We start from the raw sequence: 24926 nt of genomic DNA on the forward strand, positions 1-24926 counted from the left end.
GACTGCCTTCAGGAGGGTGAATGCAAATAAAGCATCTGGTCTGGATGGAGTACATGGCCAAGTACTGAAAACATGTGCTGACCCACTTTCCAATGTATTCATGTATATCAACATCTTTCTCGGAAGGGTGTGGTACCAAATGTTTCAAATACCCTCAATCGTGTCTGTGCCCAAGAAGAATGTGATAACCTACCTACATGACTACCAACCAGTGGCACTCACATCCGTCGTGATAAAGTGTTTTGAGAGGCTGGTGTTGAAGCATATCAGTTCCTATTGAAATGGTGACGTAAATCCATTCCAATTTGCCTATATTAACAATAGGTCTACGGAAGATGATATCTCACGGGCTCCACGCAAAACCCTGAGGCATCTGGACAGTTTCGATGCATTCATCAAGATGCTCTTCATCGACTACAGTTCGGCATTCAACATCATTATCCTCTCAAAACTGATCAGCAAACTCCAATAGCTGGGTCTCAACACCCCACTGTGTCATTGGATCCTGGATTTCCTCACCTCAAGACCACAATCAGTGAGGATTGGTAAGAACATTTCCTCCACAATCTCCATCAGTGCCAGAGCACCGAGGGGCCGCATTCTTAGCCCCCTTCCCTACGCAAGTCATTATGGCTTAGCATGGGGACACAAATAACTGCGCAGAAAGCCCTGCAATGGGTGATGGATACAGCCCAGTACATCAGAGGCAAAAATCTTCTTACCATCAAGAAAATCTACTTATAATGCAGCAATCATCAAGGATCCACACCAGCCAGGCTGCTGCATCAGGAAAGAGGTATAGGTGTCACAAGACTTGCACCACCAGGAACAGCTGCTACCACTCACTCTATCAACAGACCCCTAACAACCAACTCAATCAGTGCCTCATTTAAGGACGCTTTTGCTCATTATTTGTGATTGAATATTTGTTTTCTGTATTGCACAATTTGTTTGCACTGCCTTCTTGTTTACATTTCTCTCTTTTGGATATGTATCTTTTCTTAAGTACAGTTTGTCTTTCACTACTGATAAGTAGAAATTCTCATGGCTCGCAGGAAAAAGAAACTCAGGGTTATATGTGATGTCATTTATGTACCTTGACAATAAATCTAAACTTTGAATGTTGAAAATGAATATTGCATTCCCAATGACCTTTTGATTCAAGTTGGTACAGGTATATGGGAGGAGCATTCGAAGATGGCTTGGCAAATTTCTGTATCTGTTATAAACTTTGTTGCAGTACATGCGTGTAATGGAGTAGGTACCATGCGAATCAGCTACTTGTTTCCAGATCTGATATGTGTAACCAATCCTGAAATCTTAGATAGTGTGAAGATTTTAAGATTAAATATGATTCATATTTGTTAGCTCAAAGAAAACTCCTCTACTTCCCCAAGATATTGATGGTAGGGGACTCAACAACCATTGCTGTTGATCGTCAAGGAAAGGTGGTTAGACGTCCTCTTGTTATAGACATTCAGTTCCTTGCACTTGTGCAGCAAAATTGTCTCCGACCAATTACCAGCCCTGGCCTAAATGGTTTTTCAGTCATGCTGTATATAAACAGAACTTTATAGTTGCAAGTGAAATATTGCACGAACTGTTTCACTTCTCACCTTCTGCAGTCGGAAGTTCATGACTGAAGTAGATGAAGAAATCTGGGCAACAAAATTCTCTCTGCAAAACTCTGGCTTCAAAGTCCTGGGGCTGAGACAATAGCAGTGACAAGCAGTTACCTTTGTCCAATTTAGATATTGGAGGGTTTCCACCATGATTTCTATTCACTTCCAATTCCAAGGTACCTTTGAACAATAGAGAATGACGGGACATAACTGAGCAATTTTCCACATTGTCAAGTAGATGCCAGTGTTTAAGTGTTGAAGTCTTTCATGCCATAATTGAGTTTTGTTAAATCCCACGGGCATGATTTGTTTTTCACGATAATTTAAATCTTGTGGCATGATCTGAATTGGCTGAAGAACTGATTTTGTTTTGGAAGAAGGTAAGTATTTTTTAATGATTATTTTTCATTGTGGAAGATGGAGAGCTGGAAATTTCAGGTTGGGACAGATGCAATATCTCTTCATCACTGATTAATTTTTGGCCATCACCATTTGACAGATTCTGTGGGTTTAGTGCCTGTTTTAAGTATCAGCCAGTTTATGGACATTTAACATCCAGATTTAGAAATATTTGCTCTAATGTGAATTTGTGAACTGATCTTTGGTCCTTAGTCTTGGCACAGAGGGTGGTATTTTGCAGCACTCTTTCTGCTCCCCAGCTGTCAGTGACTGTTCCACCATTCACTCTATAGCTTGTGGTAAGATATCTTTGAAGCTTGTCTTTGAATTTTCCAATGAGCTGAAGTTTGAATCTGCTAAAAATGATACAAATCTGAGGCTTCCTTCATCTCCAGCTTTCTCCTTCACACATTACAAGTTACAGCTTCGAAAGGTTCGGAGGGGTGGGCAGTGTTATTGCCTGACAGGGTGTCTCTGTTAAACAGCTGTCAAGATGCCTTGGTTGTCTGACCAATTACATAGTCTTCAATTTACTCTTTTTACTGAGATATAAATTTACTTTGTCAATGGCATCACTCTAGGTGCTGCATCAGGTTGCAAAGATTTTGTCAAATGGGTAAACTGGAGATTTCAGGACACATTTCAAAGAAATAGAAGCAGAACAGGCCATTCACCCCGACATCTCCTCTACAGTTCAATTAGATCTTGGCGTAACCTTAACTTTATGTCAGCTTAAAGTCTTTCCTGCACTAAATCCCTATCCCTTGATTCCCTTTATAGTTAAAGGGTGTGAGTTGAATGAACATTTCTTGGTACACATGACATATAAAGTCTGATTTAATTTAATCTACAAAACATACATAAACTTTGTCCAGGAGTTCAGATGATTTCATATTACTGGAGCAAACTTCAAGCCATTCATAAAATTAAATGGACTTTGAGGCATTGTTTTGCTACACTTCCAGGAGGAAATTAAATCAGCCAAAGCAGCATTGCTTGCCCAAATTGAGGTCACATGAGTAAATAAAAGTTATTTTCCCAAGTTCTGATAAGTCACTATGGATGTAATCCATTTGCTCACCTTTATCATTTTAAGTCTGCAATACCATATCTAAAATGAACACCTGGATAACAAGTCAGATTCCCATTTACTGAGTATAGCTCTGCCTTCAATATCATAGTCCCAAAAAATTCATCTCCAAACTCCTGGGCCCCATCTGCAACTGAATCGCACTGCTTCAACTCAGCTTTTCAATTGACTCTCCATTTTTGTTTTATTTTGCCTGTTTTACTTCACATTAGTTGACTTGCCTGGATAACAGGCAAAATAAAGCTATTGTACATATGACAATAAACAATCAATTTGAGTTGGGAAAGGAACACAAGTCCTCTTTGCAGCTTTGATCCCATTATCCCCACATTTGTATTGAAGTTGTAGGATGACTATTGAAAGGCCTGGACTTTTGGCCTGGAAATAAGAGTTCAAATCCCATCACTGATTTAAATTTAATCTAATTTAATTTAATAAAGATATACAGCATGGTAACAGGTCTTCGTGTCCCATGAGCCCACGCCACCAAAATACATCCAGGTGTCCAATTAACCTACTAACCCCGTACATCTTTGAAATGTGGGAGGAAACTGGAGCACCCAAACAAAACCTACACAGATACAGGAGAACATGCAAACTTTTTACATAGGGCACCGGATTTGAACCTGGGTTGTTGGAGCTGTAATAGCGTTGTGCTAACTACTGGACTAACTATGCCATCTTGTATGAATGTAGATTTCAAATTCAAGTGCAGGTACACATTGTTTAACATCCATTTGGGCAACGTCCAACCACGTATACGAACAAGCTCCCAGTTAACGTGAGCAAGTCCACAGCAATTTAGAAAAAGCAATTGCTAGCTATAGGAATTGTATATACCCAAACTGATCCAACTGCCCCGCTCTCTCTCCATAGCCCTGTATCAGTCCCAATTAATCACTGCCCCACTCTCTCCCCACAGCCCTGTGTCTGTCCTCACACTGATCCCACAGCCTCGTGTCAGTCCCTACACTGATCCCACTGCCCCGCTCTCTTCCCTGCAGCCTTGTGTCGATCCTCACACTGATCCCACTGCCTTGCTCTGTCCCCACAGCCCTGTATTAGTCCCTACACTGATCCATATTCACAAATAAAAAGTTTACAGCTGGACTACAGTATCCCAAATAGCTTTGCTAAGTATATAATATGGTGTTCGCACAAAGTCCATGTCGCAGAAGGCATCGTGGATATAAGCGAGGCATACCTGTAATTAAATGAACTTGGTATAAAATTATAGTGTCAGAAAGATGACTATGAAACAAGCAGATTGTTTAACCCATTTTTCCACACCAATATGATCAGTTCTGAATTGTTCTCTGAAATGTCACACAGCTTACAGACAATAAATGCAGGCCTAGCTGGCCATGTTCCCATCCTGCAGCAGAATATATGATAAAATAATACAAGTATTAGAGATGAAATGAAGGACTGGCAGCTGCCTCAAAGTTCAGGCATCCCATTGCTCCAACCCCAGCCCTTTAATATGCTTTCCAACCACATTCAGTTGGGACACCAGAGCAAGTGATGGTGCCTCAAAGAATTGACATATCCATTGTGGTCATGCCAGAGATCAGGCCGATTGTTTTCCAGTATCTTTAGTCATGTACAGTTGATAAATCGAGTTTGAAGGCCATCATGGCAGCTTCACACATGACAGATAATAAATGCACATTTGAAGATTGACATCCAGCTAGCAGATACTGAAGAAGTCACGTTTTTTTAAAGTTGCAATAGGTTATCCAGTATACTACAGTACACGCAGTATGATGTGACGACAATTGTGGGAAAACGGCACCTCATAGAGCCAATTTACCTTGTGTAACGAGACAACATTCAATAGCAGGAATTGTATTGGTACTTAGATTCGTGCTCCTCTGCAGATGCGAACCCTTGTGATCATCCAACATTCTGAGCACACATGTAAGTTTCATGGAGTCTACAGCATGTTCTGCAACCAGCCACGGCCCTTGAACAGATTAGCATGGGAGGCGACAGTTCTCTGTCCCAATTCCAGCATAGAAGCTCCTGGAGGCAGCAATATAACCACATTAGAAACTACGTGTATTATGTAACACAGTTGAATCCTGTTAAAACATATGACGACTGAGTTTGCCAAGTCATGTTATGCTTGGATCCTGACTTTTATAAATCAATGATAAGAATACTAATTTGCAAATCTTTGTAACACAGCTCATTTAATCATTTGTTCAGTAATTTGATCTAAAAAAAAATAATGCACTACAAAAACATACTTTACCAAATGTAATGAGATATCTTAAATTCACCACGGGCTCTTGCCAATAGTTTGGCAGAAGGCAGCCTAGGTTTAGCCTGCTGAGCAATAAAAATGGATAATTGGGAAAGATTTTATGCTTGGATAAAAGTTTTCCATTTTTCTGTTATGCTTGGATCATGTACTTGGTCCAACAGTCACGACTCCAAAGTGACTCCGTGCATTGGGATGCACGGTTCAGCTTTTAAATTACAAGGAGTCATCAATATATAATGCCATTGTTGATGAGAAGATTGCTTAGGAGAGCTGGTTTTAAGGAGCCTGAAGTCACCTTCGACTAATTTTGAGCTCCGTCAAACAGAATCTGTTCAGGACCGTGATGTATGATCCTGTGGCTAGCGTTTGGAACAAGTATTTTTTTGGTGTCGACCAAAGTCAACATGCAACATTGATGCTGTTGCAGAGAGCTATCTCCCTGCACGTTCCAGAACATTCAGTAAGTGCTCTTAACATTTGTAGGTATGCCTTCCTCTGAGTAAACCACTGGACTAAGCATCAAAATGCAAGTCATGCCAGCAAATGCCATCTGGTTAAACGAAGTAAATTGGTTCCAGAAAATCCATTTTAGAATTGATACAGGCCTTTATTGGACTTTATTCCGTCTGGAGCAGAGGAATTGCTGGCAGTCTTTCTCAAACTCTATTGGTGGAGTTCTCTGTGTGAGATCTGATGTGTAGTTTTGTGTGTGAGATCTAATGATATACTTCCGTGTGAGATCTAGTCGTCTGTGTGCAAGATCTAAGGATGTGCTTCCATATCAGAGATCTCTTGGTGTATTTCTGTTTGAGATCCAATTATCTGCTTCTATGTGAGAGATCTAGTGATGTAGTTCTGGAAGCAAGATCTAATGATGTGGTTGGGTGTGAGAGATCGAGTGATGTGGTTCTGAGTGAGATTTGGTGATGTGGTTGTGAGTGAGAGATCTTGTGACGCAGTTGTGTGCAAGATCCAATGGCGTGGCTGTGTGCGAGAGATCTCATGTTGTGGTTCTGAATAGGTGCAGAAAATTAATTTCAATATCCACCAGAACCTCTCCCATCTTCCTGCCCTTACTCCATGTCTAAAAGTTATGTTGAGAACGTCCTTCACTCACATCAGCTTCTGAAATCACTCAGCTCCTTCAATTCTGTCTGTGCATCTCAGGACGTGTGTTAGCTTTCAAGGTCCTGTGTTCAGGAATCCTCTTTCAAATCTGTGCACCTCTAAAGCACTTGTTTGTCCTCTCTAATGCAGATTAAAACCAACTTTGACCAAGATTTTAGTAACCATTTCTCACGTGATTTCACGTCAAATTCCATTATATTGTTTCCAGTGATATTTTACTACATTCAAGGCATAAGATAAAGCATGTGTCCTCATTGGGCTCTTAATCTTTGACCAAATTCAAACTTTCTGCAGTTTACGAAGGATTCCTTGCAGACTGTCTCTGAAAAAAATCTCTGTAACTGTTACTGCAGCCAAGAGAGCCTTTCGTCACATAAAAACTTAAACTAATGACGAATATTGCTGGAGTACAGTCTCAACTTTAATTCTGACTCATGACATCTTATTTAGCTCATTCACCTCCTTGAAATCGATGTTTAATATCTGCCTCTTGATCAAGTAGCGAAGATGGTGATGTTAGAGCTGGATGTAAATATTTGGCAACAACCTGGGAGATCACCAATGATTTTTTGGGATGTCCAGCAAGAGGGCCAAGTCACGTAGGCCCAAATACAGCAGAATCAAGATGTGCCATGTCTTCAATATGAAAATGGTGTCAAGACTAAATTATGTGATTGACTGACCCCGCAGCTAAAGCAACTGAAATGTACCTGAAATGATAAGATAAAGTCAACCCATGAAACCGGATCCCAAAGTGACTGAGCAGTTTCATGAAGGAGGAGGGTGAGGGAGTAACCATGAAGAACTCTTGTTTAACCTGGAGCATGACTGGATATCTCCTATTTCCAATGTACAACAAAAATGGAGGCATGGTTAGAACAAATGTTTTCGCTTCTTTGGCTTGGCTTCGCGGACAAAGATTTATGGAGGGGGTAAATGTCCACGTCAGCTGCAGGCTCGTTTGTGGCTGACAAGTCCGATGCGGGACAGGCAGACACGGTTGCAGCGGTTGCAGGGGAAAATTGGTTGGTTGGGTTGGGTGTTGGGTTTTTCCTCCTTTGCCTTTTGTCAGTGAGGTGGGCTCTGCGGTCTTCTTCAAAGGAGGTTGCTGCCCGCCAAACTGTGAGGCGCCAAGATGCATGGTTTGAGGCAATATCAGCCCACTGGCGGTGGTCAATGTGGCAGGCACCAAGAGATTTCTTTAGGCAGTCCTTGTACCTTTTCTTTGGTGCACCTCTGTCACGGTGGCCAGTGGAGAGCTCGCCATATAACATGATCTTGGGAAGGCGATGGTCCTCCATTCTGGAGATGTGACTCACCCAGCGCAGCTGGATCTTCAGCAGCGTGGACTCGATGCTGTCGACCTCTGCCATCTCGAGTACTTCGACGTTAGGGATGAAAGCGCTCCAATGGATGTTGAGGATGGAGCGGAGACAACGCTGGTGGAAGTGTTCTAGGAGCCGTAGGTGATGCCGGTAGAGGACCCATGATTCGGAGCCGAACAGAAGTGTGGGTATGATAACGGCTCTGTATACGCTTATCTTTGTGAGGTTTTTCAGCTGAGCAGTTTCATGAAGGAGGAGAGTGAGGGAGTAACCATGAAGAACTCTTGTTTAACCTGGAGCATGACTGGATATCTCCTATTTCCAATGTACAACAAAAATGGAGGCATGGTTAGAGCAAATGTTTTACAGTGCCAGCAACTAGGGTTCTAATCCGGCATTGTCTGTAAGGAGTTTGCACGCTCTCCCCGTGTCTGCATGGGTTTCCTCATTTCTAAATTTCAGACATACAGCACGGTAACGGGCCATTTCAGCCCACGAGTCCGTGCCGTCCAATTTAAACCCTATTAACCTACACCCCCAGTATGATGGGAATGGTGGGAGGAAAGCAGAGCCCCAACCCGGGGAAACCCACATAGTCACAGGGAGAACATACCAACTCATTACAGGCAGCGTGGATTTCGAACCCCGGTCCCGATCGCTGGTCCTGTAAAGGCATTGCCCATGCCAACCATGCTGTGCACCGGGGAGCACAGGTCAATCGGGTGTAATTTGGCGGCGCTGGCACGTGGGCTGAAAGGGCCTGTTACCGCGCTATATGTCTAAATTTTAAAAGTTAAATGATCAATAAACCAAAGAACTTGTGCCAATCAATGGCACAGATAATGTTTGCATTGTGTAAAATGTAAAATAGCTCACTTGGCTTATCGGATCAAACTTGATTCAGCATTTGTATACTTACTTACCAAAACAGCAACGAACTGTATATTAAAACGTCCTGTATTTATCTATTTTAAAATACTTTGCATTTTGAATAAGTGTCCCACAGTTGTAATGGCCAACAAATCGGTCAGTTTCCTTTCCTCCCCCACGTTCTGTGCATTTTCTCCCTTGCAGAGCATTGCGTGGCAGGCAGCTTTATACTGTTTTGATTGTTATCGAGCGGCATGAAAGAGTCAATTGTTAGACTTCTGATTACATCACCACTTCCCACTTCAGCTAACATCCCAGCATTTGATCTGCCTGCAGGTGGCCAAGGACCTCTCCAGAAACCGCAGATTGTAAGGACTTCCCCGTACCTGCCCTACCTGCTTCTCCCAAGCAACTTAGCACGCAATGTGTTCCTGGAGTATCACCATATGCACGCAATATGTGTCTTGAGTGACAGGAGGTCCTTGCTGTTCTGTTCTATAAAGCGCGCTCTGTGAGTTTCTGTTTCCTTTAGCACAATTTAAACTAAAAAATTCCAACCACACCAAAATGAGAATCGAAGTCTGAACATGCATTCTTAAATCTCAAACTAGGGAATCAGTTTTGAATGTTACTAAACATAAATCAGGCTTTACACACCCAGGGTGAGTGTCGCCACTAAATACAATTCATTTTCTGGTTATTTCATGCTCATTTACAAATGTTTTATTTATTAAACAAGCTCTGAGCAAAAAGAAAACCACGTAACATAAATTTTATTATCTTTCCTTGCTTTCCTGTGGAAGGGAGGTGGTGTTTTTGTACTAGACATTAAAAAGTCTAAAGAGTGATTCATTTTTTCTCGTGAAATGCTCTCGAGTTCCGCACTCATAAGCCAGCACCCAATTTTGTCTAAAAGGAACCAGCCTGCCTAGCACCTGTTTAGTGCGCAGCTATGGTGTTTTGGCTGCAAGATAGTCTTAGCAAGTATGATGCTAAAACAAAGACCATGTTAACAAAGATTTGGCTATTTATCAGGAAAGACGATACCGTGATATCTGTAGATGAGTGAACGAAACGCCTCGAGATTTTGGTGGAAGGCCCACACACTCTGTTTATAAAGAAGAAATAATCTTTCCAGCACATTGGGTCAGTATATCGAAACCAGCTCACCAAAACAAATTAGGAGGAATGCCCGAAAGTCTGCAGATACTGCGACTGAAGTAAAAACAGAATGCTGGAGAAACTCAGCAGGTCAAATCGTGGACTTAAATGGAGCAAAGATAAAGATGCATAACCAATGCTTCGGGATTGAGCCCTTGGTCAAGGTATGAGCAAAATTAAGCAGGCACCTGATCAAATGGTAGACCGGGGGGAGGGGAGGATCAGACAAGAGGTAAGGAAGGGAGGGCGCACCAGCAAACAGGGGGAGGGAAGGGATGGCTCTGTGAATGAAGAGGGAAGGGGGTGGAGAGGAGGAGGAAAGGAGACAGATGGATAAGGAAAAGTGGGGGGGGGGGGTGAGCTAGCAGAAACTGGAGAAGTAAGGACTCTCACTTTGCACATTTTTAAAATGATTGAATATTTATTCTCTGCAATGCAGTTAATTTGCACTTTCACTTAATTTTTCTCATTTGTATACAGATTTTTTCTTCAGTACAATTTTGTTTTGCACTACTGATATGCAGGAATTCTGCCTGGACCGTAGGAAAAAGAATCTCAGGATTGTATGTGATGTCATGTACGTGTATACTCTGACAATAAATGTGAACTGTGAACTCTCCAGGCAGGGTTCCAAAGCCACATCAGCTGTCATTTTACCCATTTTTGCAATGATGTAGGCAGAGAGATATTTACAGCATGACATTGATTTCCAAACCTCCCAAATGCAACCTTATCAGAAATATGCAACCTGTTCTGCTTTAGTATCAGATACTTAAGGGAAAAATCACAAAATGTAGCCATCTGTTCATTGATTGATCTTCAATAAATAGTCATTGATCACAAGCATATCTTGAAGTTGGTCCAGGACATAATGGTTCAGCAGAATTCATGTTCCCTTTTGAACATGCAGAAGACTCTAATTTGCCCTTTAACTTAGTTGCCTAATGATGTAAAACAAACACGACTGCAAAATCCCCGTTCTTATGTGGAATGGTCTTTTACTCCAATACTGGCAAGGTTTTAGCACCCGTCATTTTCCTTTGTTTGTTGACATCGGCTAATTTGGTTTTGCTTTGAAGAATTTCATCTAGTTGGTGGAACTTTAACTACTGTTTCTAATGTTGTGTTCTCAGCCCCATGATGTTTTCTATTTGGCGATAAAGCATTTTTTGGGTCTCCTGTAGAGATGAAATTATCATATTAATAGTGTTACCCAGGAAAGTGGGCACCTGTTTTTCCATTGTACAAGAAGAAGAAATACAAGAATTACTCAGTAGGCCAGGCAGCATCTATGGAGAGAGAAACAGAACTGGTATTTCAGATTATGTCTTCATTAGAGAGTTTGGTGAAATGCCATTTACTAATTTCTTTCCCAACAGATCCTATCCAACTTGCTGAGTATCTTTTGCAGATGGATAACAAATTTTCTCTGCCCTGTTAAATCCTCTTGAAAAAAAATCACATTCTGATCAAGGTCGGAGGAAGCTACTTGATTTCTTCTCTCGTCATTGCTTCTGATTTCTTTTGAGCCTGCTGCCAAGTTAAATGAACGTGACTTAAGATCAACTATGCAATTGAAAAGATGATTTTTGAGAATACTTTTTAAGGTATCAAGTGATCTGAAACAACAACAACTAATTCTTCAACTCCCTCAGAATTTTAATCAGTGATGAATGTAGTATTGCGTATCCTTTTGACTTGTTTTGAAACAAAGGGCCGAATGCTTCATGTTACGGCACCTTTTGTACGATTTTATGCATCACCGTTTCAAATCCCTACTTCCTCCTTTCAAAATCAGAACAAATCACATCATACATCAGACTGCAACCTGTGTTAGTTGAGGTCTGTTTAAAAAAATAATTGGAAAGAGCCTCTCCTATCGCCTCAAGGGATCTAGGGTGTATCTCCTGGACTATATTCCTTGGACTGTGTAAAAAGTTTAATCTTCATCATGACACTTGCCGATGTGGTAGATTCCAGCCCAAACTGGATAAGATAATTTGCTTCAGTTTTCTCTTCTAAAGACTGTTGAGAAGGATTCAAATCACTTCTTAATCTGCATTTTTTTGTCGCTTTGACAGGTTGCTGGACAACTTTAAATGTTTCAGTCTTTGACGTTCAAGAAAATCCCAGGTAAAACTAAATAAAAACATTATTTTACATCTGCCATGATGGCAGGTTGCTTTTCTGCAATCAGTATGGTTTCTTTCTGAGTGCAAATCATGCTTTATGTAAATTAATGGTAGGGTGATACAATTGTATGGATCTTTACAAGGAATATCATTAGTTTTCAGTATATTAAAGTTCAGCAATCTCAACAGTCCCTGAGAGGGAGGACTCAGCAGAGTTTGCAAGGTGCTCTCACCCGCAAATCTTTGGCAGTGTGACAGAATATTGGGGCAGGTTTTTTTTTAGTGTAGATCACATACAAACACTTTAAAACAGGTCTCATTTAAAATACTGGAGCTCTGCTCATGCTAGACATATCAGGACAAACAGCCTTTGCAAAAGCTTTCAAGAGTGCCCAAGAGACTTCACTATTGGATTGTTGTTTACAAAAAGGCAATAGATGAAGGAACTTGTCGGAGCCGTAGATTGTCTGGAGGGGAACTCGCTGTTATAAGACGGTCGTGCGGTTTTGCAAGCAGAGAGAGACAAACAGGCTTTCTCTCTGAGAGAGAGAGATACAGATCAGTTCTACAGTTTTACAGTCAGCAGCAGCAGCTGGGACTGGAATAGGACAAGCTGGAAAGCTTGTGGAAAACCCCTTTTGGAAGATGGGTTGTGAGTGCCTAGTTCAGCCTGGTCAAAGCCCTTGTGGTTCATGCAAGAGGAGAGGACTGGCTGTCTAATGTTTCACTTGAAATAAGAGAAACAAAATGGAACTCAGTGGTGACCTGAAAGAAAGAGATTATCATCTGGAGAACCATGAGGGGCCAAGTTTCTTCGTCAAGACACTGAAGTGGCTGATTAAAAAGGAGTCAGTTGTGGGTGGCTGGCATACAACAAATCTCTCTCTGAAAACCGACAAGAACCTTACTGAGTGGTAACCATTTACCTTTCAAGCACCAATGCCCGGTGAACTTTATAAATGTTAAAATCTATGCATAGTATAAGAATTGCCTGCAACCAGTGAACTTGGAGGAATGAGAAGTGAGACTGGGCTGTGAATCAAAGAACTTTTCTGAACTTACACACACATTACATGCACGTGCGCTTAGAATTAGAAGGGGGTTAAGTTAGATTAGTTAAGTCAATCGTGAAAAGTTAAATTGTGATTCTATTTTCATGTTTAAAGATAATTAAAAGCAACTTCTGTTTAAGTAACCTTTGTCTTGGTGGATATCTATTGCTGCTGGGTTTTGGGGTCCTCTGGGCTCGTAACAGCAGTCTGTCATTATCTTCAACTTTGGGCTGCATGGTTAGCATAGCTGTATTTGCAAAGCTATTACAGCGCCAGTGACCTGGGTTTGAATCCGATGCTGTCTGGAAGGAGCTTGAACGTTCTCCCCATGTCTACCTGGGTTTCCTCTGAGTGCTTTGAATTTCTACCACCCTCCAAAAACATACAGGGATTATAGGTCAATTGTTGCATTTGGGCAGCAGAGGGCTTGTGGCCTGTAAGGGTCTGTTACCATCCTGTATCGATAAATGTTTAAACAAAATTAAAATTAATAATTCTGTCGCTGAATACACGTGCCTGTGTGTGCATGGAAAGGGTCTGATCTGTGGACTTCAAGGTAGGAAATCTAAATTCATATGAAATATTAATTAGTGCATTCGGACGGTAGCGGCTTCAGTGGTGGAAGGGCATATTACCGTGCTGTATGTCTAAATTTAAAAATTAATTTAAATGAATATTTATGACATGACACACACATTCCTGTGGGTGCATGCAAGGGGTCTGTTTTGAGGACTATGAGAACTGAAATCTGACACATGTCTCCACCAATTGTGCTGAGAAAGAATTATGTGTTGGCTATATGATACTTTTTTCTTTTACTCCACCTTCAACAGTGTCAAGGATCTGTTTGGTCTCGCTGTGAGCCATTGAATTTGCTTCATCATTATGGCTTTCATGCTTATTACAACATAGGATGAGGACGTTGAGCCCACTGGTTCTGTGCTAGTTTTCAGTGTGTTGCCATCCTTGTTGCTTTGCAAGGTGTTCTCTTTTACGGGTCTATCAACTTGGCTGTAATTCCTTTTGCCACTTAACTACACTAAAGGAGAACTTACAGCCGTTAATTAAACCCACCAGGATCTCTTTGGGATGTGAGAAGAAATGGGAGCACCAGGTAGAAACCTGGAGGGTTATCACAAAGAGCACCTGAGATCAGAAGCATCCCAGATTTCTGGAGCTGTGAGACAGCAGAGCTACCTGCTGTACCCCTGTACTTCCCTCATTCAATCACGTTCAACCTATAGTAAAAGCACCTTGCTGGAGAGACTCAGTAGGTCAAGCAGTGTACTTTATGTAGCAAAGATACATAATCAATATTTTGGGCTTGAGCCCTTCAAGGAATGGTGGGGAGGGTTTTGCCTGTGATGTTCTGGGCTGTGTCCACTACCTTTTGGATGGGTTTATGCTCAGGATTATTGGTGTCCCCCATACCAAACCGTGATGCAGCTGGTCAGCACACTTTTCACCACACATCTGTAGAAATTTGCCAGGGTTTCCGATGTCATACCAAACCTCCGCAACCTCTTGAGGAAGTAGAGGTGCGGACGTGTTTTCTTCACGATGCCATTTATGCATTGGGTCCAGGAAAGATCTTCCGAGACAGTAATTCCCAAGAATGGCAGGTGAATTTGCTTAAATAAACTAAATGTCCCATAATTATGCCATCCCAGTGCCAGACACTTGTGTGTAAAAACCATCAGCAGGAAAGCAAGCATACCAAGGACTACAAGAAGACCAAGTGCTGGGATCAGTGTGGGGAAGCAGGTCATATTGACTGGGTCCACCCCTAAAGTTCCTGCTGTTACGCACAAGCAGTAAGAGGGGAAGGTGAAAATAACCCTTCTGGGAAGAACATCTCTCTTCCCGTACCAAACCTTCAGCTGATAACATGCTCAGGCAAAGAGACAGAGGTCCAATTACCTCAAGCGGCCAATACCGAGTAGCTGCCCCGACCTGTTCCCCAGTGGACTGAATCAATACAAAAGGAGAGGGCTGATAGTGAAGATAAAGAAAGAACCAACCGCTCCTTCCAAAAGCCAAATGATCTCAAACACAAGCCAGCTGCTCCTCCTCATACGAAGATGAAGACTCAATGGCAGGTGGATGCTACAGGCAAAAATTTAAATGGAAGTGTTGAAAAGGTCCAGTCTGAAACCTGCAGGGAAGAAATTGACCAAGAGACATATATTCCCCCCCCCCCCCACCCCCATCAGCTTTGGGAGAAGGAAACAGGATTGTACCCACTTGACCCACAGCTCTGGGAGTTGGGACAAGACCCATTGATTCCCCGACTCTGGGAGATGGGAATTGGACTGTACCCACTGATTCCCCAGCTCCAGGGGACTGGAAACATGACTATACTGACAGATTCCCCCAGGTCCGGGAGACAAAGAACAGGACTGTACCCGCTGATTCCCCCAACTCTGGGAGACGGGAACAGGACTGTACCCACTGATCCCTCAGCTCTGGGAGACGGGAACAGGACTGTACCCACTGATCCCTCAGCTCTGGGAGACGGGAACAGGACTGTACCCACTGATCCCTCAGCTCTGGGGGGCTGGGTGCAGTTTTTTTTTTACAGACAACTAACAAATAAAGTTCCTCTCTATGACAGCAAATAGACATACTGTATCATTGTTTGATCACTACATTTTTTTTCCCTCAACTTACTTTCAAAAATTATTGCAATTTCTGACAGAAAAACGTCAATTTTACTTCTTCTGTTCCCTCAGGTGAAATGGTACGGTTTCAAAATCAAAGTGTATTTATCATTAATTGAAACCATATAACTGCTAGTTATGGCTGCCATTTGTAAACGCTATAAAGATGGACAATTACTCGAACTGTGACATGATCTGAGCATCAAGTATGATTTATTGAAAATTCAGGTAATATTAAAGGCTGTTGATGCAGATATTCACACAAAATGAACAATGGAAAGCGAGCATCTGTTTCACAGTAAGAACTCAATTTTATTAAGACGATTAATCTGAGGACTTCCACCCCATACAGGCCAACAGCATTATTGCAATTTTGCAATCATGGACTCGGCTTCCATAAAGCAGCTTTGTGTGGTTCAAACTAAAATAAGCAAGAATGTCAATGACAACCAGACTCAGAAAGCCACAATTAAATGTTTAAAAAACCACCAGTGCTTGGCTTTCCAACAAAGGATACACTACAAGCCCAAGAAGATAATCTGGAACCAAGTTTGGATATTCAAAAGCTCTTTTGTGTCTTTTTTTACAGCAGCTGGAGCATTTATGTGTGTTGAGACGAATTTGAATCTCATGCTGGCAAAAGAAAACATCTTCACGCTGAGTGTCGCAAGCTGGCAGATAGTGGAAAATTATGATACTGGCTACTCGCTTACAGAGGTTTTCATAAAACTCAAACTAACGCCAAGAGCTGCCGATTGATTCTGCCATAATGGAAGCATGTGAGCACCTCAACAGTTCTAAACATACAACAGCATTCCAGTGCACCAGGTCACAGATAAGGAGAAACTTTTGTGAATTATTGCATTTATCTGCAAAGTATTATCTTTATTTTAACTGACCTTTTTTCTGGCTTCATTTAAGGTTCTTAAAAAACAGAAACATGCAGTTCTTTTGACTAAAATCCATTACTCCAAAATAAACACCACTCAAAGGGTTTGGAAGCAATTTCTGAGAGAAATGAAGTGTTACAGCTGAGAGGTTTGGAGAGAATACTTTCACACAGGATAATCTCAGTGGTAGAAGTGAATTCAAGGATCCTTATACTACAAAAAAAATTCAAGATTCTTTTATTGTCATGTAATAAAACAGAATAAGTAATATTACATAAAATTTCCTTTAGTCTATCGAAAAGCAGATTCACCATCAGCAGGAATTTCCTGGCGCCCCTTACAGTCAGAAAAAGAGAAGCAAAAGAGAGTCTCCCCGGAGTCACTGAGTGTCCATGCATTTGCCTTCAGTGCTCCCACAGCCTGGTGCAGAGACACAGCCTTCACCCCAGACTGTCAGCAACCAAATTCAAACTTCTGAAACGATCAGGAAGCCCTCAGCACCCACTCACATCTCGGTTCTAATTCCTGGCATCCCCTTCAGCAAGCCTTGAGCCGGCCTTCAGCAGTCCGAAGCCTGGTGAGGGTTCCTTGACCACAGTGGCCAGCAGTTGTGGGTTCCTCACCTCGCGTCATCGACAGATCGCCGCCTGTGTGTTCTTCAGCCTCGCAGGTCCTCACGGACCCCGTGGGTCATCTCTTCTGATTCTCCGTCTCAAATGGGGGATGGTCTCCCTGTTTTCTGGAGCTCTGCGCCAGTTTTCCAAACATAGGCATCGCCATTTGGACCCAGACTCTGTGGTCTCAGGATGTTAAAATAAACCACTGTTGGCTTCTTTAACAAGCTTTTTCAAGCCTTTATAAAGCCAAGGGCAGCTGGTTTGGGCAGTTGACCCCGTGGGGAGTGTTGTGTCTCCCTCCCTGCAAGTCTACACTAGCGGCAGAGCTGCCGTTACAGCAGCTCCAAAACCACCGCCTTTAATATCGCCTGGCTCCCCTAATAACAAGAGAAAGAGAATCAAAAGAGAGTCCCTTCGGAGACGGAGTGGTCCATGGATTTGCCTCCAGGACCCTGGCAGCCTATGCAGCCTCACGGTCTCCAGTTCAACCGTCGGCAACCCGAGCTCTGGGTCCAAACCTCCAACATGATGAGGAAGCCTTCAGCACCTGAAGACCTTTGGGAGCCCTTCTTGCCCCCAGTACCCTCTCAAATCCCAGTTCAGACACCTGGTTCCCATGAGCCAGGTTTATGAGGTAAGGACATCAAAGTTAGGAGAGGTGATCAGGGGAGTGAAGGATAATGGGGAATCGGCACAGAAGAGACGAGGACCCAGACAGATCAGCCATGAGGTGGATAGGGTTGAGGGGGAGTTTCTATTTGAACTTACAAGGGAGATTGCAGAGATAAAAAGGATTGAGGTCATGAAAGGATTTAAATTAAAAATGGCAAAATATTTCAAAATCTGGGTCACCTAGGACCTGGAAACACTGAAGGAAGATGGTGACATGGTGACAGGATGGGGCAGTATCTTATGATCAAGGCAGCAGAGTTCAGGATGAGCCAGACCAGAAAATCAGACTTGAAAGGAACACAGAATCAACCATGATCTCCACAAATACGTGACAGAAAAGGGAGAGGGCATGTTTTACAGAGTGACTTGATGTGTAGCTGTCACACTCCAGGCCAGAATTGGGGGAGAGAGAGCCAGCGAGCTGAGTGGGAAAGGAAGGGAGAAGCAATAGAGAGCAGAGGAGTTGGACAAAGGGGCAGAGAACTGAGAACACCAGGGTCATCTGGTGGAAGCTACATTGAGAAGTGGGCTCCCTCTCCTGCCTGCTTCTCAATGTAGCTCATCAGGGGCCAATACACCAATCTCCTCCCCATCTCATTGGTGAATGAACACCGTTCTGTACAGCAGTTTTCTCAAGGGTGGCGATTGAAGGAGGGCGTGAATCAGCTGAGGGGTAAGATGTGAGAAGACAAGAGGTTCAAACACAGGAGGAGAGTTTTTTGCACAGGTAGGAAAGGTAAGGGTCATGCATCAGAATTCAAAAGGATGAAAGTGTAAGTGTTAAAGAGAGGGAGCAAAGGGGAGGTGGAAAAAGATGAAGAAGGACAGGAGAAAGAATTAAGAGGACACTCAGGGAAGAAGGTTGAAGGTGAGATGTGTTAAGAGAAGAACGGGTTGACAAGTAAGCAAGGAAGAGGCAATGGAAAAGCAGCAAAGCAGCATCTGATGAGGTGAAGGACAGCACCAGGATCCTATTCCTGTCAAAATACTTGGAGTATGAAGCTGTCATGGTCGATGTCCAGTTTCACCACATGACTACATGGAAATATCTCAGTCTAGGTGTTGGGAGGTGATGTAAAATTACCTGGGTGACCTGCTGCATGGTTTCGTTGCACCCTGGAGATCACTGCTGCTTGGGTCATGAAGAGGGTGTAGGAGATAAATGACAGAGGCACTTATGCTGAAGGGTGACTTTTCAGACACAGTGAATTAAGAACACACTGCAAGGTTAGTTCTGTTCTATGTGTTAGTTGTATTATAAAATTTCATGGTACCATTGGAAAGCAAGACTGAAAATAATCATCCTCATGCAACCTGCTGAAGTAATTCAGCCCATGTTATCTCATGAGCTTACTGTTAAGGAAGGAACTTATTTTTTCTGGATTTCTAAAATTCTAAAAGGCACAGAGATCAAAATTTAAATGACAAGAAAATTCACGGATTCCAAACTGTCTTTCCAACTATAGGATAAAATGATTGCATGATCCACATCAAAATGCTTTGAAGTCCAGGAATAGATCTTTGACTATTGGAGAAACTGCCGGTAACCTGCAGTCAAGCCAGTCAAATTACTTTGCAGCATGCCTTACTTGCAATCATATACCACAACTTACTAAACAAGCAATGGCAAAGATCAAGGAAGATGGTGGTGAAATAGAAATGTTATGAAGATCTTGCCAACCTAGTCAACGCCAAAGTCAACAGTACAAAATGTATGGCTAAGCAGAAGTGTATTCCCTAAATTAAAGGCTCATGACAGAATGAGCCATAAAGATTAGTTATGTTATTCTTCAGAATTTCGTTTAAACAAACTGTAGGAAAATACCAGAAGAGTCAGAATAGAACACACCAATCCCTTCACACTGACTTTCTTCCCGAAGAGCCATCCTTGCAATCCTCCCCATGTGGCTTTGGTTTATCTTGGAACCTCTGGCTACATCACCAGCTCATTCCTGACTATGTAAAAACCGAGCCCAACGTCTTTCCTATTTTGGGGTTGAAAATAGGATGAACAAGAGACTGCAGACGCTGGAAAATCGAGCAAAATGAGATGCTAGAGGAACTCAGCAGGCCAGACAGCATCAGTGAAAGCAAAAAGGTGGTCAATACTTCAGAAGATCCCAATGCTGTCTGACCGGCTGAATTCTTCCAGCAGCCTTTACTTTGGCTCTGTATTCCCACAGCTGCTGGGCATGTGGGCATGAGCTCCCAGGTTATTCCAAGGTAAGTGCAAATGAACTTGAAGGTCTCAACTAACACAGGAGAGCAAAGCCACTCTTTAAATCAGACATGTTGAGAATCCCAAATACTTCCAAAAATGTACAGAGATGATGAAGGTAAAGATGAGTGGACCTTTTTTTTAAATAAACAGTCCTTTTCTGCTCATCTTCATTCAATGAAATTATACAGATTAGCAGCCAGAAAGATCCATCTGGATGAAAAGCAAGCACAGTCTATTTTGGAGGACAATTTAATGCTTGGTTATAAGTTGTCAGGCTTTCAAAGCCATCTGGTGAAGTACAAGATTGGAACAAAGTAATAGGGGGTGGCACAATTAGCATGGAAATGCCTTTACAGTGCCAGTGGTTGGGACCAGGGTTCGAATCCCGTGCTGTCTTTAAGGAGTTTATCCGTTTTCCCCGTGTCTGTGTGGGTCTTCCCCAGGGGCTCCAGTTTTCTCTCACTGTTCGAAATGTACTAGGGGTGAATTAGGTATAAGTTAGGTACCACAGATTCATGGGGCAAAATGGCCTGTTCCCGTGCTGTATTAAAATTTTAATTTATTCACAGAATCACAGTCATATTGGATGGAAACAGCCTATCCAGCTCAGCATGGCTACAGTGACCAGCGGATACTGTTAGGTCTGCTTTGTTCATGAATGAGTGAGACAAACACCAGACTGAGTCGAAATCAGGGTTCTTTGTTCTTTATTACCGGATTGTAACACTTGCAACTAACCATGTTAGTCGGAGAATGCATTCTGCCGTTATCAGCAAAATGGTGATTTTTTATACCCTTGGATACGTGCTTAGAACATCATCATATCATTACTTGTCCAATGACTAAAACTGTTGCTATCCTTTCCCTGCTAGCTTCCTGCCTCTCAATCCATCAATGTCTCTCTTATCTTGTAAGTACAAGGATGCATTCACATCTTGTTACAGCCCTGTACAGGGTAACTCCTTACACATTCCCATCTCATGATGTTTTACCTTACAATACCCATCTGTATAAATCACAATTGCCCAGGTGACTAATGCTCATTTAGACCCTTTTTAAATGCTGTCAGTAGGCCATTTCAAACTGGTGTGTAATTTGCCCAGTTAGTGCCCTAGTTACACAGCAGTTAGATAGGGTCTGACGCGGATAACACTGCTGGAATCCAACCGGGTCCCTAATCTACCTCAGAAGTAGTCAGGGAACCCAGTTAAACTAGGTCACGTCCACAGGCGATTTGAATACGAAAATGGGCGACCCGCTTATTCTGGTGACATCAGCGCTTGCGTGCGTGCGTCACCAGGCAGCCAGCGTCCAAACATACAGCAGTACGTCCAGTGAGTACGTGACGTGTCTTTGCGGGGACAGGATTCCCCCTTAAATCACCGGGTTGGTGATTTAATGGGTAGCTTCCCCCTGCAGTTTAAAATGTGCTTCCAAGACCTTTGCCCCAGTAATTCCACCTGGGTCCCAGGAGGGCTACCCAGGTGGTGCAGTTTAAAAGAGGCTAGAGAGTCTGTTTTCACCACAGAGGGTGAAAAAGATCCTTCCCCCTCACCCCGATCACTTCTAAATCTCTTACCTTAAATTTATATTCTTTCGTTTTATTCACTTCTGATCAGGGGAAAAGGTCTGCAGTCACACACTTCATAATTTTATTTCCCTCCATCATGTCTCTTCCATCTCCTCAGTTATCTCTCCTTATAACGGAAACTCCATCCTATGCAACATCCTGGTGAATCTCCTCTGCACTCTCTCTAGCACTATCACAACTTTCTAATAGTCTGGTGACCAGAAATGCTTTCAGCTGTCCAACTGAGGTTTGACCAATGTTTTATTATGTTAGAGCCTCATATCCCCACTCTTAAATTCATTGCTCCAACTCACACTATCCCAAGATGTGCAAAACCAATGGGTTCTTGGGAGTATAGAGCATATTTCTACAAATGTGTGGTGGAAAGTGTGCTGACCAGCTTCATCAGAGTCTGGTATGGGTTGGGGGGGGGGGGGGGGGAACAGACAAACCAATGCCCCTGAGCATAAAGCCCTGCAAAAGGTAGTAGACACAGCCCAGGACATCTCAGGCAAAACCCTCCCCACCATCGAGAACATCTACAGGAAACCCTGCCGTCGGAGAGCAGCAGCAAGCATCAACGTCGTCCAGCACACGCTCTGTTCTCGCTGCTACCATCAGGGAAGAGGTATAGGTGCCTCAGGGCTCGCCCCACCAGGTTCAGGAACAGCTGCTCGCTCTCCACCATCAGACTCCTCAATGACAAACTCAATCAGGGACTCATTTAAGGACTCTTGCAATTGGATTTTTTTCCTCTCTGTATTGTAGTCAGTTTGTTTTCACTTCTATGATATCATGTATGTACTCTCTGACAATGAAGCTGAGATCATATGTTCAAAGAAAATCAAGATTTAGCACAGAGAATGTTCCCATGTAAGGCTGCACCAGCTTGTTGCCCCACCACCAGCATCTGCTGTCTGGCTACCTCACAGTTTTCCCTTCCAGTGCCGCCTTTCCCGGCATCGCAATGATTGGAACAACCCATAACAAAAATTGGAGTGAGAGTCAATGAAGAAAATATCTCTGCTTTCAAGTCAAATTCTGATGTGTCACAACTGAAAATGCCGCAATTTATATTTGTTATATTAATCTCATGCTGACCCCATTACCATGTACAATGAAAACATTTGTGACAGAAGTGTAACCTGAAACTACCACAAATTGTCTCAGAGAATGTTTCACGATGTAATTACCCTAATTACAGGAAAACATGTTGCTGTGTTATTATAGGCTGAAGGCAGTACCTTCACCATCTATGCTCTGAACATTAAAATGTTGCACACGGCAGTAAAAACAAAAGCAACTCAATAATAACCTAGCAAGCATATGTCACATGCGATGGCAGTGAACTGGGATTTTAATACTTTAAAAAAACATCCTTTCCACAATGAGATTTTGAAGAGCACATACATTATGCATTCTTATCCTATTAATGGTCCTGGGAGACAGCCAACAACCTCATGAGTGTAACCTTTCAGGGCACTGCATCTTCTCCACAAGCCTGCATCTGTAAGCCATAGACAAACAAGAAAAATGATACAAAAAAAATAGTTTGTGTCATAGCCATACTGACATTAGTCCATCATAGTTTAGAAACTGAAAAGGCTTTAGTCAGAGAGGGGAAAAAAATTCATTGCTTTGGCAGTGGAACTCTATGGAGATCAATGCTCTTTGAGCTTGACATTTCCTAAGTAATTGCAAGCAGTCAAAAAGAACTTGAAATATTGCATGTACATTTTCAAAAAAGATCAAGTGTCACTTTTTCTGAATTTTCTCTGCTGAAGGAGATTCCTTTGGTGAAGAAATACGCTTGACCCATGAGCATGGGAAATCTGTGAAAGAAAATTCTGTGTGTTCCATCTGCATTTCCATTCAAGTTCTCATTGCCTTGAGATTTAAGGATCTTTCCATTAAGATTCAATCATAAGTGTATAAGATTGCTTCTCAGGATATTAATTTCTTAGAACAGCCATTCTCAACGAGGGGCTATATAGGCCTGATGGTGACCACAGCGCATTTAAGGGGGAGCCATGGACTAAAGTCAAAACATTTTTTAAATTGTTTTTTTTTTAAAATACAAGAGAAGTACGGAAGAAACCAACTAAACTTCACTGCTTCACAGAGAAACGGGCTCATAAACTTTGAGCAGAGTCCTCGGCCGGGGGGGGGGGGGGGGGTGGGGAGGGTGGAGGTGGAGGGGTGGAAAGGGGGTGCACAGGAAAAGAAAAGGTTGAGAATGGCTGTCTTTGAATATTATATCTCTTCAAAATCTCTTAGCAAAAATCTAACTGCTTCTCCAGGACATGCCAGGCAGTGAGGTTGACCTTATTCATCAGTGAAAGAATAAAACCAGTAAAGTGAAAGTCAAACTACTTAAAAAAAGTTAAGAGTCAATCATCTATTTAAATGCAGCTTAAACACAAAGCAGCATAAAGGACTTTCCTGTCATCAGAAAACTGATTTCATTTAACTGAGCACTGTGTAATGCTCATAATTACACACTGTTTTATAAATGTAGTTGAAATCTTAATCTACTGGCCACTTGAACAAGGATTTCAGTCCACTCTCAGCCAAGTTGCTTGCAGGGGAGCTCATCAATGGTGAAAGAACTCACTGCAGGATGTGAGTTGGACAAAGGCGGTGTAAATGAGTGTGCACTATCTGAATGCAGGAGAGCAAGGCCAACACATCTTTCCTGTGGAGCTTGCTACACAGATTGATTCATCAATTACAAACTGCTATGAATGCAAAATTAAGCAATCCAGGCACACAGGTCTTGTGTTATTATCACTCAAACAGTATTCTGGAAAGGCTGAGATAACTGGTGTGTAAATTAGATTCAGGACATCAATCGTTGTTCAAAGCCAGGCAACAAAAGATTGCTCTGGCCCAAGAGTTTTAGACCATGGCTGCTTATGGTCCGCCACGGGACACTTCTTCACAATGGAGTCCAGCGGACCTCAACATGGATGCACCTAACGCACTACCCACACCCACACTCACATCTGGCCAGTTCTAATTTCATTGCCTCCAGACACATCACCAAACCCTCACCACCAACCTTCTCTTATTGGGATGCCCCAGACACTTTCTTGCATTGCGCGCTACTTGTGCTCATTCAGCACCCGAAATATCACCTCTGCGTCTCTCAGCACAGATGTTGACAGGTCTGGTGAACATTCCAACATTTTCTGTTCTTATTTTAATATTTTTTCATCATCCTTTTTCTCTCTTCAGTGAATAAATAG

General features: G+C 42.5%; 1 protein-coding gene and 1 long non-coding RNA gene across 4 annotated transcripts in view; one reads left to right on the forward strand and one right to left on the reverse strand.

Annotated features, from left to right (window-relative positions):
- LOC138759501 (zinc transporter ZIP11-like) overlaps positions 1–24926 on the reverse strand; it is a 489253-nt gene that overhangs the window by 42574 nt on the left and 421753 nt on the right. The window lies entirely within an intron of this gene.
- LOC138756638 (uncharacterized) lies at positions 9665–16761 on the forward strand. 2 transcript variants are annotated; one of them, XR_011353214.1, is made up of 4 exons: positions 9665–10028; positions 11946–11997; positions 16298–16536; positions 16630–16761. It is a non-coding gene; the product is annotated as an uncharacterized lncRNA (long non-coding RNA). The 2 variants fall into 2 exon arrangements; XR_011353213.1 differs by having other exon boundaries at positions 16298–16761.

The sequence above is a fragment of the Narcine bancroftii genome, chromosome 3 (genome assembly GCF_036971445.1).
Source record: "Narcine bancroftii isolate sNarBan1 chromosome 3, sNarBan1.hap1, whole genome shotgun sequence".
NCBI classification, from domain to species: domain Eukaryota; kingdom Metazoa; phylum Chordata; class Chondrichthyes; order Torpediniformes; family Narcinidae; genus Narcine; species Narcine bancroftii.